Raw genomic sequence first — 14,029 nt, 5'->3', positions numbered from 1 at the left:
GAGCACTGTGGATATCACTGTTATTATGGGGGCACTGTGGATATCACTGTTATTATGGGTGCACTGTGGATATCACTGTTATTATGGGAGCACTGTGGATATCACTGTTATTATGGGGGCACTGTGGATATCACTGTTACTATGGGAGCACTGTGGATATCACTGTTATTATGGGGGCACTGTGGATGTCACTGTTATTATGGGAGCACTGTGGATATCACTGTTATTATGGGAGCACTGTGGATGTCGCTGTTATTATTGGAGCACTGTGGATGTCACTGTTATTATGGGGGCACTGTGGATATCACTGTTATTATGGGTGCACTGTGGATATCACTGTTATTATGGGGGCACTGTGGATATCGCTGTTATTATGGGAGCACTGTGGATATCACTGTTATTATGGGAGCACTGTGGATATCACTGTTATTATGGGAGCACTGTGGATATGACTGTTATTATGGGGGCACTGTGGATGTCACTGTTATTATGGGAGCACTGTGGATATCACTGTTATTATGGGAGCACTGTGGATATGACTGTTATTATGGGGGCACTGTGGATGTCACTGTTATTATGGGGGCACTGTGGATATCACTGTTATTATGGGAGCACTGTGGATATCACTGTTATTATGGGAGCACTGTGGATATCACTGTTATTATGGGAGCACTGTGGATATGACTGTTATTATGGGGGCACTGTGGATGTCACTGTTATTATGGGAGCACTGTGGATGTCACTGTTATTAAGGGAGCACTGTGGATGTCACTGTTATTATGGGGGCACTGTGGATATCACTGTTATTATGGGAGCACTGTGGATATCACTGTTATTATGGGAGCACTGTGGATATCACTGTTATTATGGGAGCACTGTGGATATCACTGTTATTATGGGGGCACTGTGGATATCACTGTTATTATGGGAGCACTGTGGATGTCTCTGTTATTATGGGAGCACTGTGGATATCACTGTTATTATGGGGGCACTGTGGATGTCACTGTTATTATGGGAGCACTGTGGATGTCACTGTTATTATGGGAGCACTGTGGATATCACTGTTATTATGGGAGCACTGTGGATATCACTGTTATTATGGGAGCACTGTGGATGTCGCTGTTATTATGGGGGCACTGTGGATATCACTGTTATTATGGGAGCACTGTGGATGTCACTGTTATTATGGGAGCACTGTGGATGTCACTGTTATTATGGGAGCACTGTGGATGTCACTGTTATTATGGGGGCACTGTGGATGTCACTGTTATTATGGGAGCACTGTGGATATCGCTGTTATTATGAGAGCACTGTGGATGTCACTGTTATTATGGGAGCACTGTGGATATCGCTGTTATTATGGGGGCACTGTGGATGTCACTGTTATTATGGGGGCACTGTGCATATCACTGTTATTATGGGAGCACTGTGGATGTCACTGTTATTATGGGAGCACTGTGGATATCACTGTTATTATGGGGGCACTGTGGATGTCACTGTTATTATGGGAGCACTGTGGATATCACTGTTATTATGGGGGCACTGTGGATGTCACTGTTATTATGGGAGCACTGTGGATGTCACTGTTATTATGGGAGCACTGTGGATGTCACTGTTATTATGGGGGCACTGTGGATGTCACTGTTATTATGGGAGCACTGTGGATATCACTGTTATTATGGGAGCACTGTGGATGTCACTGTTATTATGGGAGCACTGTGGATATCACTGTTATTATGGAGCACTGTGGATATCACTGTTATTATGGAGCACTGTGGATGTCACTGTTATTATGGGAGCACTGTGGATGTCACTGTTATTATGGGAGCACTGTGGATGTCACTGTTATTATGGGGGCACTGTGGATATCACTGTTATTATGGAGCACTGTGGATATCACTGTTATTATGGGAGCACTGTGGATGTCACTGTTATTATGGGAGCACTGTGGATGTCACTGTTATTATGGGGGCACTGTGGATATCACTGTTAATATTGGGGCACTGTGGATGTCACTGTTATTATGGGAGCACTGTGGATGTCACTGTTATTATGGGAGCACTGTGGATATCACTGTTATTATGGGAGCACTGTGGATATCACTGTTATTATGGAGCACTGTGGATGTCGCTGTTATTATGGGGGCACTGTGGATATCACTGTTATTATGGGAGCACTGTGGATATCGCTGTTATTATGGGAGCACTGTGGATATCACTGTTATTATGGGAGCACTGTGGATATCGCTGTTATTATGGGAGCACTGTGGATATCGCTGTTATTATGGGAGCACTGTGGATGTCACTGTTATTATGGGAGCACTGTGGATGTCACTGTTATTATGGGGGCACTGTGGATGTCACTGTTATTATGGGAGCACTGTGGATATCACTGTTATTATGGGAGCACTGTGGATGTCACTGTTATTATGGGAGCACTGTGGATATCACTGTTATTATGGGAGCACTGTGGATGTCACTGTTATTATGGGAGCACTGTGGATATCACTGTTATTATGGGGGCACTGTGGATGTCACTGTTATTATGGGAGCACTGTGGATGTCGCTGTTATTATGGGAGCACTGTGGATATCACTGTTATTATGGAGCACTGTGGATGTCGCTGTTATTATGGGGGCACTGTGGATATCACTGTTATTATGGGGGCACTGTGGATGTCGCTGTTATTATTGGAGCACTGTGGATGTCACTGTTATGGGAGCACTGTGGATGTCACTGTTATTATGGGGGCACTGTGGATATCACTGTTATTATGGGTGCACTGTGGATATCACTGTTATTATGGGGGCACTGTGGATGTCGCTGTTATTATTGGAGCACTGTGGATGTCACTGTTATTATGGGGGCACTGTGGATATCACTGTTATTATGGGTGCACTGTGGGTGTCACTGTTATTATGGGGGCACTGTGGATATCGCTGTTATTATGGGAGCACTGTGGATATCACTGTTATTATGGGGGCACTGTGGATATCACTGTTATTATGGGAGCACTGTGGATATCACTGTTATTATGGGAGCACTGTGGATGTCACTGTTATTATGGGAGCACTGTGGATATCACTGTTATTATGGGGGCACTGTGGATGTCGCTGTTATTATTGGAGCACTGTGGATGTCACTGTTATTATGGGGGCACTGTGGATATCACTGTTATTATGGGTGCACTGTGGGTATCACTGTTATTATGGGGGCACTGTGGATATCGCTGTTATTATGGGAGCACTGTGGATATCACTGTTATTATGGGGGCACTGTGGATATCACTGTTATTATGGGAGCACTGTGGATATCACTGTTATTGTGGGAGCGCTGTGGATGTCACTGTTATTATGGGAGCACTGTGGATATCGCTGTTATTATGGGAGCACTGTGGATGTCACTGTTATTATGGGAGCACTGTGGATGTCACTGTTATTATGGGAGCACTGTGGATGTCACTGTTATTATGGGAGCACTGTGGATGTCACTGTTATTATGGGAGCACTGTGGATATCACTGTTATTATGGGAGCACTGTGGATATCACTGTTATTATGGGAGCACTGTGGATGTCACTGTTATTATGGGAGCACTGTGGATATCACTGTTATTATGGGAGCACTGTGGATATCACTGTTATTATGGGAGCACTGTGGATGTCACTGTTATTATGGGAGCACTGTGGATATCACTGTTATTATGGGGGCACTGTGGATATCACTGTTATTATGGGAGCACTGTGGATGTCACTGTTATTATGGGAGCACTGTGGATATCACTGTTATTATGGGAGCACTGTGGATGTCACTGTTATTATGGGAGCACTGTGGATGTCACTGTTATTATGGGAGCACTGTGGATGTCACTGTTATTATGGGAGCACTGTGGATATCACTGTTATTATGGGAGCACTGTGGATATCACTGTTATTATGGGAGCACTGTGGATATCACTGTTATTATGGGAGCACTGTGGATATCACTGTTATTATGGGGGCACTGTGGATATCACTGTTATTATGGGGGCACTCTGGATATCACTGTTATTATGGGGGCACTCTGGATATCACTGTTATTATGGGGGCACTCTGGATATCACTGTTATTATGGGGGCACTCTGGATATCACTGTTATTATGGGAGCACTGTGGATATCACTGTTATTATGGGGGCACTGTGGATATCACTGTTATTATGGGAGCACTGTGGATATCACTGTTATTATGGGAGCACTGTGGATATCACTGTTATTATGGGGGCACTCTGGATATCACTGTTATTATGGGGGCACTCTGGATATCACTGTTATTATGGGAGCACTGTGGATATCACTGTTATTATGGGGGCACTCTGGATATCACTGTTATTATGGGAGCACTGTGGATATCACTGTTATTATGGGGGCACTGTGGATATCACTGTTATTATGGGAGCACTGTGGATATCACTGTTATTATGGGAGCACTGTGGATATCACTGTTATTATGGGAGCACTGTGGATATCACTGTTATTATGGGGGCACTGTGGATATCACTGTTATTATGGGGGCACTCTGGATATCACTGTTATTATGGGGGCACTCTGGATATCACTGTTATTATGGGGGCACTCTGGATATCACTGTTATTATGGGGGCACTCTGGATATCACTGTTATTATGGGAGCACTGTGGATATCACTGTTATTATGGGGGCACTGTGGATATCACTGTTATTATGGGAGCACTGTGGATATCACTGTTATTATGGGAGCACTGTGGATATCACTGTTATTATGGGGGCACTCTGGATATCACTGTTATTATGGGAGCACTGTGGATATCACTGTTATTATGGGAGCACTGTGGATATCACTGTTATTATGGGGGCACTGTGGATATCACTGTTATTATGGGAGCACTGTGGATATCACTGTTATTATGGGAGCACTGTGGATATCACTGTTATTATGGGAGCACTGTGGATGTCACTGTTATTATGGGAGCACTGTGGATATCACTGTTATTATGGGAGCACTGTGGATATCACTGTTATTATGGGAGCACTGTGGATATCACTGTTATTATGGGGGCACTGTGGATATCACTGTTATTATGGGAGCACTGTGGATATCACTGTTATTATGGGAGCACTGTGGATATCACTGTTATTATGGGAGCACTGTGGATATCACTGTTATTATGGGAGCACTGTGGATGTCACTGTTATTATGGGGGCACTGTGGATATCACTGTTATTATGGGAGCACTGTGGATGTCGCTGTTATTATGGGAGCGCTGTGGATGTCACTGTTATTATGGGAGCGCTGTGGATGTCACTGTTATTATGGGAGCACTGTGGATGTCGCTGTTATTATGGGAGCACTGTGGATATCACTGTTATTATGGGAGCACTGTGGATATCACTGTTATTATGGAGGCACTGTGGATATCACTGTTATTATGGGAGCACTGTGGATGTCGCTGTTATTATGGGGGCACTGTGGATGTCACTGTTATTATGGGGGCACTGTGGATATCACTGTTATTATGGGAGCACTGTGGATATCACTGTTATTATGGAGGCACTGTGGATATCACTGTTATTATGGGAGCACTGTGGATGTCACTGTTATTATGGGAGCACTGTGGATATCACTGTTATTATGGAGGCACTGTGGATATCACTGTTATTATGGGAGCACTGTGGATGTCACTGTTATTATGGGAGCACTGTGGATATCACTGTTATTATGGGAGCACTGTGGATGTCGCTGTTATTATGGGAGCACTGTGGATGTCACTGTTATTATGGGAGCACTGTGGATGTCACTGTTATTATGGGAGCACTGTGGATATCACTGTTATTATGGGAGCACTGTGGATATCACTGTTATTATGGGAGCACTGTGGATGTCACTGTTATTATGGGAGCACTGTGGATATCGGTGTTATTATAGGAGCACTGTGGATATCACTGTTATTATGGGAGCACTGTGGATGTCACTGTTATTATGGGAGCACTGTGGATATCACTGTTATTATGGGAGCACTGTGGATGTCACTGTTATTATGGGAGCACTGTGGATATCACTGTTATTATGGGAGCACTGTGGATATCACTGTTATTATGGGAGCACTGTGGATGTCACTGTTATTATGGGAGCACTGTGGATATCGGTGTTATTATAGGAGCACTGTGGATGTCACTGTTATTATGGGAGCACTGTGGATATCGGTGTTATTATAGGAGCACTGTGGATATCACTGTTATTATGGGGCACTGTGGATATCACTGTTATTATGGGTGCACTGTGGATATCACTGTTATTATGGGAGCACTGTGGATGTCGCTGTTATTATGGGAGCACTGTGGATATCACTGTTATTATGGGAGCACTGTGGATGTCGCTGTTATTATAGGAGCACTGTGGATATCACTGTTATTATGGGAGCACTGTGGATATCACTGTTATTATGGGAGCACTGTGGATGTCGCTGTTATTATGGGAGCACTGTGGATATCACTGTTATTATGGGAGCACTGTGGATATCACTGTTATTATGGGAGCACTGTGGATGTCGCTGTTATTATGGGAGCACTGTGGATATCACTGTTATTATGGGAGCACTGTGGATGTCGCTGTTATTATGGGAGCACTGTGGATGTCGCTGTTATTATGGGAGCACTGTGGATATCACTGTTATTATGGGAGCACTGTGGATATCACTGTTATTATGGGGGCACTGTGGATGTCACTGTTATTATGGGAGCACCGTGGATATCACTGTTATTATGGGAGCACTGTGGATGTCGCTGTTATTATGGGAGCACTGTGGATGTCGCTGTTATTATGGGAGCACTGTGGATATCACTGTTATTATGGGAGCACTGTGGATATCACTGTTATTATGGGGGCACTGTGGATGTCGCTGTTATTATGGGAGCACTGTGGATATCACTGTTATTATGGGAGCACTGTGGATATCACTGTTATTATGGGAGCACTGTGGATATCACTGTTATTATGGGGGCACTGTGGATATCACTGTTATTATGGGAGCACTGTGGATGTCACTGTTATTATGGGAGCACTGTGGATGTCGCTGTTATTATGGGAGCACTGTGGATATCACTGTTATTATGGGAGCACTGTGGATGTCACTGTTAATATGGGGGCACTGTGGATGTCGCTGTTATTATGGGAGCACTGTGGATGTCACTGTTATTATGGGGGCACTGTGGATGTCACTGTTATTATGGGAGCACTGTGGATGTCACTGTTATTATGGGAGCACTGTGGATGTCACTGTTATTATGGGAGCACTGTGGATGTCGCTGTTATTATGGGAGCACTGTGGATGTCACTGTTATTATGGGAGCACTGTGGATATCACTGTTATTATGGGAGCACTGTGGATGACACTGTTATTATGGAGCACTGTGGATATCACTGTTATTATGGGGGCACTGTGGATGTCGCTGTTATTATGGGAGCACTGTGGATGTCACTGTTATTATGGGAGCACTGTGGATATCACTGTTATTATGGGAGCACTGTGGATATCACTGTTATTATGGGAGCACTGTGGATGTCACTGTTATTATGGGAGCACTGTGGATATCGGTGTTATTATAGGAGCACTGTGGATATCACTGTTATTATGGGAGCACTGTGGATGTCACTGTTATTATGGGAGCACTGTGGATATCACTGTTATTATGGGAGCACTGTGGATGTCACTGTTATTATGGGAGCACTGTGGATATCACTGTTATTATGGGAGCACTGTGGATATCACTGTTATTATGGGAGCACTGTGGATATCACTGTTATTATGGGAGCACTGTGGATATCACTGTTATTATGGGAGCACTGTGGATATCACTGTTATTATGGGAGCACTGTGGATATCACTGTTATTATGGGAGCACTGTGGATATCACTGTTATTATGGGAGCACTGTGGATGTCACTGTTATTATGGAGCACTTTGGATGTCACTGTTATTATGGGAGCACTGTGGATATCACTTTTATTATGGGAGCACTGTGGATATCACTGTTATTATGGGAGCACTGTGGATATCACTGTTATTATGGGAGCACTGTGGATGTCGCTGTTATTATGGGAGCACTGTGGATATCACTGTTATTATGGGAGCACTGTGGATATCACTGTTATTATGGGAGCACTGTGGATGTCACTGTTATTATGGAGCACTTTGGATGTCACTGTTATTATGGGAGCACTGTGGATATCACTTTTATTATGGGAGCACTGTGGATATCACTGTTATTATGGGAGCACTGTGGATATCACTGTTATTATGGGAGCACTGTGGATGTCACTGTTATTATGGGGCACTGTGGATATCACTGTTATTATGGGAGCACTGTGGATGTCACTGTTATTATGGGAGCACTGTGGATATCATTGTTATTATGGGAGCACTGTGGATATCACTGTTATTATGGAGCACTGTGGATGTCACTGTTATTATGGGAGCACTGTGGATATCACTTTTATTATGGGAGCACTGTGGATATCACTGTTATTATGGGAGCACTGTGGATATCACTGTTATTATGGGAGCACTGTGGATATCACTGTTATTATGGGGGCACTGTGGATATCACTGTTATTATGGAGCACTGTGGATGTCACTGTTATTATGGGAGCACTGTGGATATCACTTTTATTATGGGAGCACTGTGGATATCACTGTTATTATGGGAGCACTGTGGATATCACTGTTATTATGGGAGCACTGTGGATGTCACTGTTATTATGGGAGCACTGTGGATGTCACTGTTATTATGGGAGCACTGTGGATGTCACTGTTATTATGGGAGCACTGTGGATGTCACTGTTATTATGGGAGCACTGTGGATGTCACTGTTATTATGGGAGCACTGTGGATATCACTGTTATTATGGAGCACTGTGGATGTCACTGTTATTATGGGAGCACTGTGGATGTCACTGTTATTATGGGAGCACTGTGGATATCACTGTTATTATGGGAGCACTGTGGATATCACTGTTATTATGGGAGCACTGTGGATATCACTTTTATTATGGGAGCACTGTGGATATCACTGTTATTATGGAGCACTGTGGATGTCACTGTTATTATGGGAGCACTGTGGATATCACTTTTATTATGGGAGCACTGTGGATGTCACTGTTATTATGGGGGCACTGTGGATATCACTGTTATTATGGGAGAACTGTGGATGTCACTGTTATTATGGGAGCACTGTGGATATCGCTGTTATTATGGGAGCACTGTGGATATCGCTGTTATTATGGGAGCACTGTGGATGTCACTGTTATTATGGGAGCACTGTGGATGTCACTGTTATTATGGGAGCACTGTGGATATCACTGTTATTATGGGGGCACTGTGGATATCACTGTTATTATGGGGGCACTGTGGATGTCGCTGTTATTATGGGAGCACTGTGGATGTCACTGTTATTATGGGAGCACTTTGGATATCACTTTTATTATGGGAGCACTGTGGATGTCACTGTTATTATGGGGGCACTGTGGATGTCACTGTTATTATGGGAGCACTTTGGATATCACTTTTATTATGGGAGCACTGTGGATGTCACTGTTATTATGGGGGCACTGTGGATGTCACTGTTATTATGGGGGCACTGTGGATGTCACTGTTATTATGGGGGCACTGTGGATGTCACTGTTATTATGGGAGCACTTTGGATATCACTTTTATTATGGGAGCACTGTGGATGTCACTGTTATTATGGGGGCACTGTGGATGTCACTGTTATTATGGGGGCACTGTGGATGTCGCTGTTATTATGGGAGCACTGTGGATGTCACTGTTATTATGGGAGCACTTTGGATATCACTTTTATTATGGGGGCACTGTGGATGTCACTGTTATTATGGGGGCACTGTGGATATCACTGTTATTATGGGAGCACTGTGGATGTCGCTGTTATTATGGAGCACTGTGGATATCGCTGTTATTATGGGAGCACTGTGGATGTCGCGGTTATTATGGAGGCACTGTGGATATCACTGTTATTATGGGAGCACTGTGGATGTCACTGTTATTATGGGAGCACTGTGGATGTCGCTGTTATTATGGGAGCACTGTGGATGTCACTGTTATTATGGGAGCACTGTGGATGTCACTGTTATTATGGGAGCACTGTGGATATCACTGTTATTATGGGAGCACTGTGGATGTCACTGTTATTATGGGAGCACTGTGGATATCACTGTTATTATGGAGCACTGTGGATATCACTGTTATTATGGGAGCACTGTGGATATCACTGTTATTATGGGAGCACTGTGGATGTCACTGTTATTATGGAGCACTGTGGATATCACTGTTATTATGGGAGCACTGTGGATATCACTGTTATTATGGGAGCACTGTGGATGTCACTGTTATTATGGAGCACTGTGGATATCACTGTTATTATGGGAGCACTGTGGATGTCACTGTTATTATGGGAGCACTGTGGATATCACTGTTATTATGGGAGCACTGTGGATGTCGCTGTTATTATGGGAGCACTGTGGATGTCACTGTTATTATGGGAGCACTGTGGATGTCACTGTTATTATGGGAGCACTGTGGATGTCACTGTTATTATGGGAGCACTGTGGATATCACTGTTATTATGGGAGCACTGTGGATGTCACTGTTATTATGGGAGCACTGTGGATGTCACTGTTATTATGGGAGCACTGTGGATATCGCTGTTATTATGGAGCACTTTGGATGTCACTGTTATTATGGGGGCACTGTGGATATCACTGTTATTATGGGGGCACTGTGGATGTCGCTGTTATTATGGGAGCACTGTGGATGTCACTGTTATTATGGGAGCACTGTGGATATCACTGTTATTATGGGAGCGCTGTGGATATCACTGTTATTATGGGGCACTGTGGATATCACTGTTATTATGGGGCACTGTGGATGTCACTGTTATTATGGGGCACTGTGGATATCACTGTTATTATGGGAGCACTGTGGATATCACTGTTATTATGGGGGCACTGTGGATATCACTGTTATTATGGGAGCACTGTGGATGTCACTGTTATTATGGGGCACTGTGGATATCACTGTTATTATGGGAGCACTGTGGATATCACTGTTATTATGGGAGCACTGTGGATATCACTGTTATTATGGGAGCACTGTGGATATCACTGTTATTATGGGGGCACTGTGGATGTCACTGTTATTATGGGGCACTGTGGATATCACTGTTATTATGGGAGCACTGTGGATGTCACTGTTATTATGGGAGCACTGTGGATATCACTGTTATTATGGGAGCACTGTGGATGTCACTGTTATTATGGGGCACTGTGGATATCACTGTTATTATGGGAGCACTGTGGATGTCACTGTTATTATGGGAGCACTGTGGATGTCACTGTTATTATGGGGCACTGTGGATATCACTGTTATTATGGGAGCACTGTGGATGTCACTGTTATTATGGGAGCACTGTGGATGTCACTGTTATTATGGGAGCACTGTGGATGTCGCTGTTATTATGGGGCACTGTGGATATCACTGTTATTATGGGAGCACTGTGGATATCACTGTTATTATGGGAGCACTGTGGATATCACTGTTATTATGGAGCACTGTGGATATCACTGTTATTATGGAGCACTGTGGATATCACTGTTATTATGGGAGCACTGTGGATGTCACTGTTATTATGGGAGCACTGTGGATGTCGCTGTTATTATGGGGCACTGTGGATATCACTGTTATTATGGGAGCACTGTGGATGTCACTGTTATTATGGGAGCACTGTGGATATCACTGTTATTATGGGAGCACTGTGGATATCACTGTTATTATGGGGGCACTGTGGATATCACTGTTATTATGGGAGCACTGTGGATATCACTGTTATTATGGGAGCACTGTGGATATCACTGTTATTATGGGAGCACTGTGGATGTCACTGTTATTATGGGGGCACTGTGGATATCACTGTTATTATGGGAGCACTGTGGATGTCACTGTTATTATGGGGCACTGTGGATGTCACTGTTATTATGGGAGCACTGTGGATATCACTGTTATTATGGGAGCACTGTGGATATCACTGTTATTATGGGAGCACTGTGGATATCACTGTTATTATGGGAGCACTGTGGATGTCACTGTTATTATGGGAGCACTGTGGATATCACTGTTATTATGGGAGCACTGTGGATGTCACTGTTATTATGGGAGCACTGTGGATATCACTGTTATTATGGGAGCACTGTGGATATCACTGTTATTATGGGAGCACTGTGGATATCACTGTTATTATGGGAGCACTGTGGATGTCACTGTTATTATGGGAGCACTGTGGATGTCACTGTTATTATGGGGCACTGTGGATATCACTGTTATTATGGGAGCACTGTGGATGTCACTGTTATTATGGGAGCACTGTGGATATCACTGTTATTATGGGGGCACTGTGGATGTCGCTGTTATTATGGGGGCACTGTGGATGTCGCTGTTATTATGGGAGCACTGTGGATATCACTGTTATTATGGGGGCACTGTGGATATCACTGTTATTATGGGAGCACTGTGGATGTCGCTGTTATTATGGGAGCACTGTGGATATCACTGTTATTATGGGGGCACTGTGGATATCACTGTTATTATGGGAGCACTGTGGATGTCACTGTTATTATGGGAGCACTGTGGATGTCACTGTTATTATGGGAGCACTGTGGATGTCACTGTTATTATGGGAGCACTGTGGATGTCACTGTTATTATGGGAGCACTGTGGATATCACTTTTATTATGGGAGCACTGTGGATGTCACTGTTATTATGGGAGAACTGTGGATGTCACTGTTATTATGGGAGCACTGTGGATATCACTGTTATTATGGGAGCACTGTGGATATCGCTGTTATTATGGGAGCACTGTGGATATCGCTGTTATTATGGGAGCACTGTGGATATCACTTTTATTATGAGAGCACTGTGGATATCACTGTTATTATGGGAGAACTGTGGATGTCACTGTTATTATGGGAGCACTGTGGATATCGCTGTTATTATGGGAGCACTGTGGATATCGCTGTTATTATGGGAGCACTGTGGATATCACTGTTATTATGGGAGCACTGTGGATGTCACTGTTATTATGGGAGAACTGTGGATGTCACTGTTATTATGGGAGCACTGTGGATATCGCTGTTATTATGGGAGCACTGTGGATGTCACTGTTATTATGGGAGCACTGTGGATGTCACTGTTATTATGGGGGCACTGTGGATATCACTGTTATTATGGGAGCACTGTGGATGTCACTGTTATTATGGGGGCACTGTGGATATCGCTGTTATTATGGGAGCACTGTGGATATCACTGTTATTATGGGAGCACTGTGGATGTCACTGTTATTATGGGAGCACTGTGGATGTCACTGTTATTATGGGGGCACTGTGGATATCACTGTTATTATGGGAGCACTGTGGATGTCACTGTTATTATGGGAGCACTGTGGATATCACTTTTATTATGGGAGCACTGTGGATATCACTGTTATTATGGGAGCACTGTGGATATCACTGTTATTATGGGAGCACTGTGGATATCACTGTTATTATGGGGGCACTGTGGATATCACTGTTATTATGGGAGCACTGTGGATGTCACTGTTATTATGGGAGCACTGTGGATGTCACTGTTATTATGGGAGCACTGTGGATGTCACTGTTATTATGGGAGCACTGTGGATGTCACTGTTATTATGGGAGCACTGTGGATGTCACTGTTATTATGGGGGCACTGTGGATGTCACTGTTATTATGGGAGCACTGTGGATGTCACTGTTATTATGGGAGCACTGTGGATGTCACTGTTATTATGGGAGCACTGTGGATATCACTGTTATTATGGGAGCACTGTGGATATCACTGTTATTATGGAGCACTGTGGATATCACTGTTATTATGGGAGCACTGTGGATATCACTGTTATTATGGGAGCACTGTGGATGTCACTGTTATTATGG

Source organism: Phyllobates terribilis, unplaced genomic scaffold (genome assembly GCF_046119375.1).
Source record: "Phyllobates terribilis strain yellow unplaced genomic scaffold, ASM4611937v1 Scaffold_2__4_contigs__length_985480577, whole genome shotgun sequence".
NCBI lineage: Eukaryota > Metazoa > Chordata > Amphibia > Anura > Dendrobatidae > Phyllobates > Phyllobates terribilis.
Note: the sequence above shows the minus strand (reverse complement) of the source record.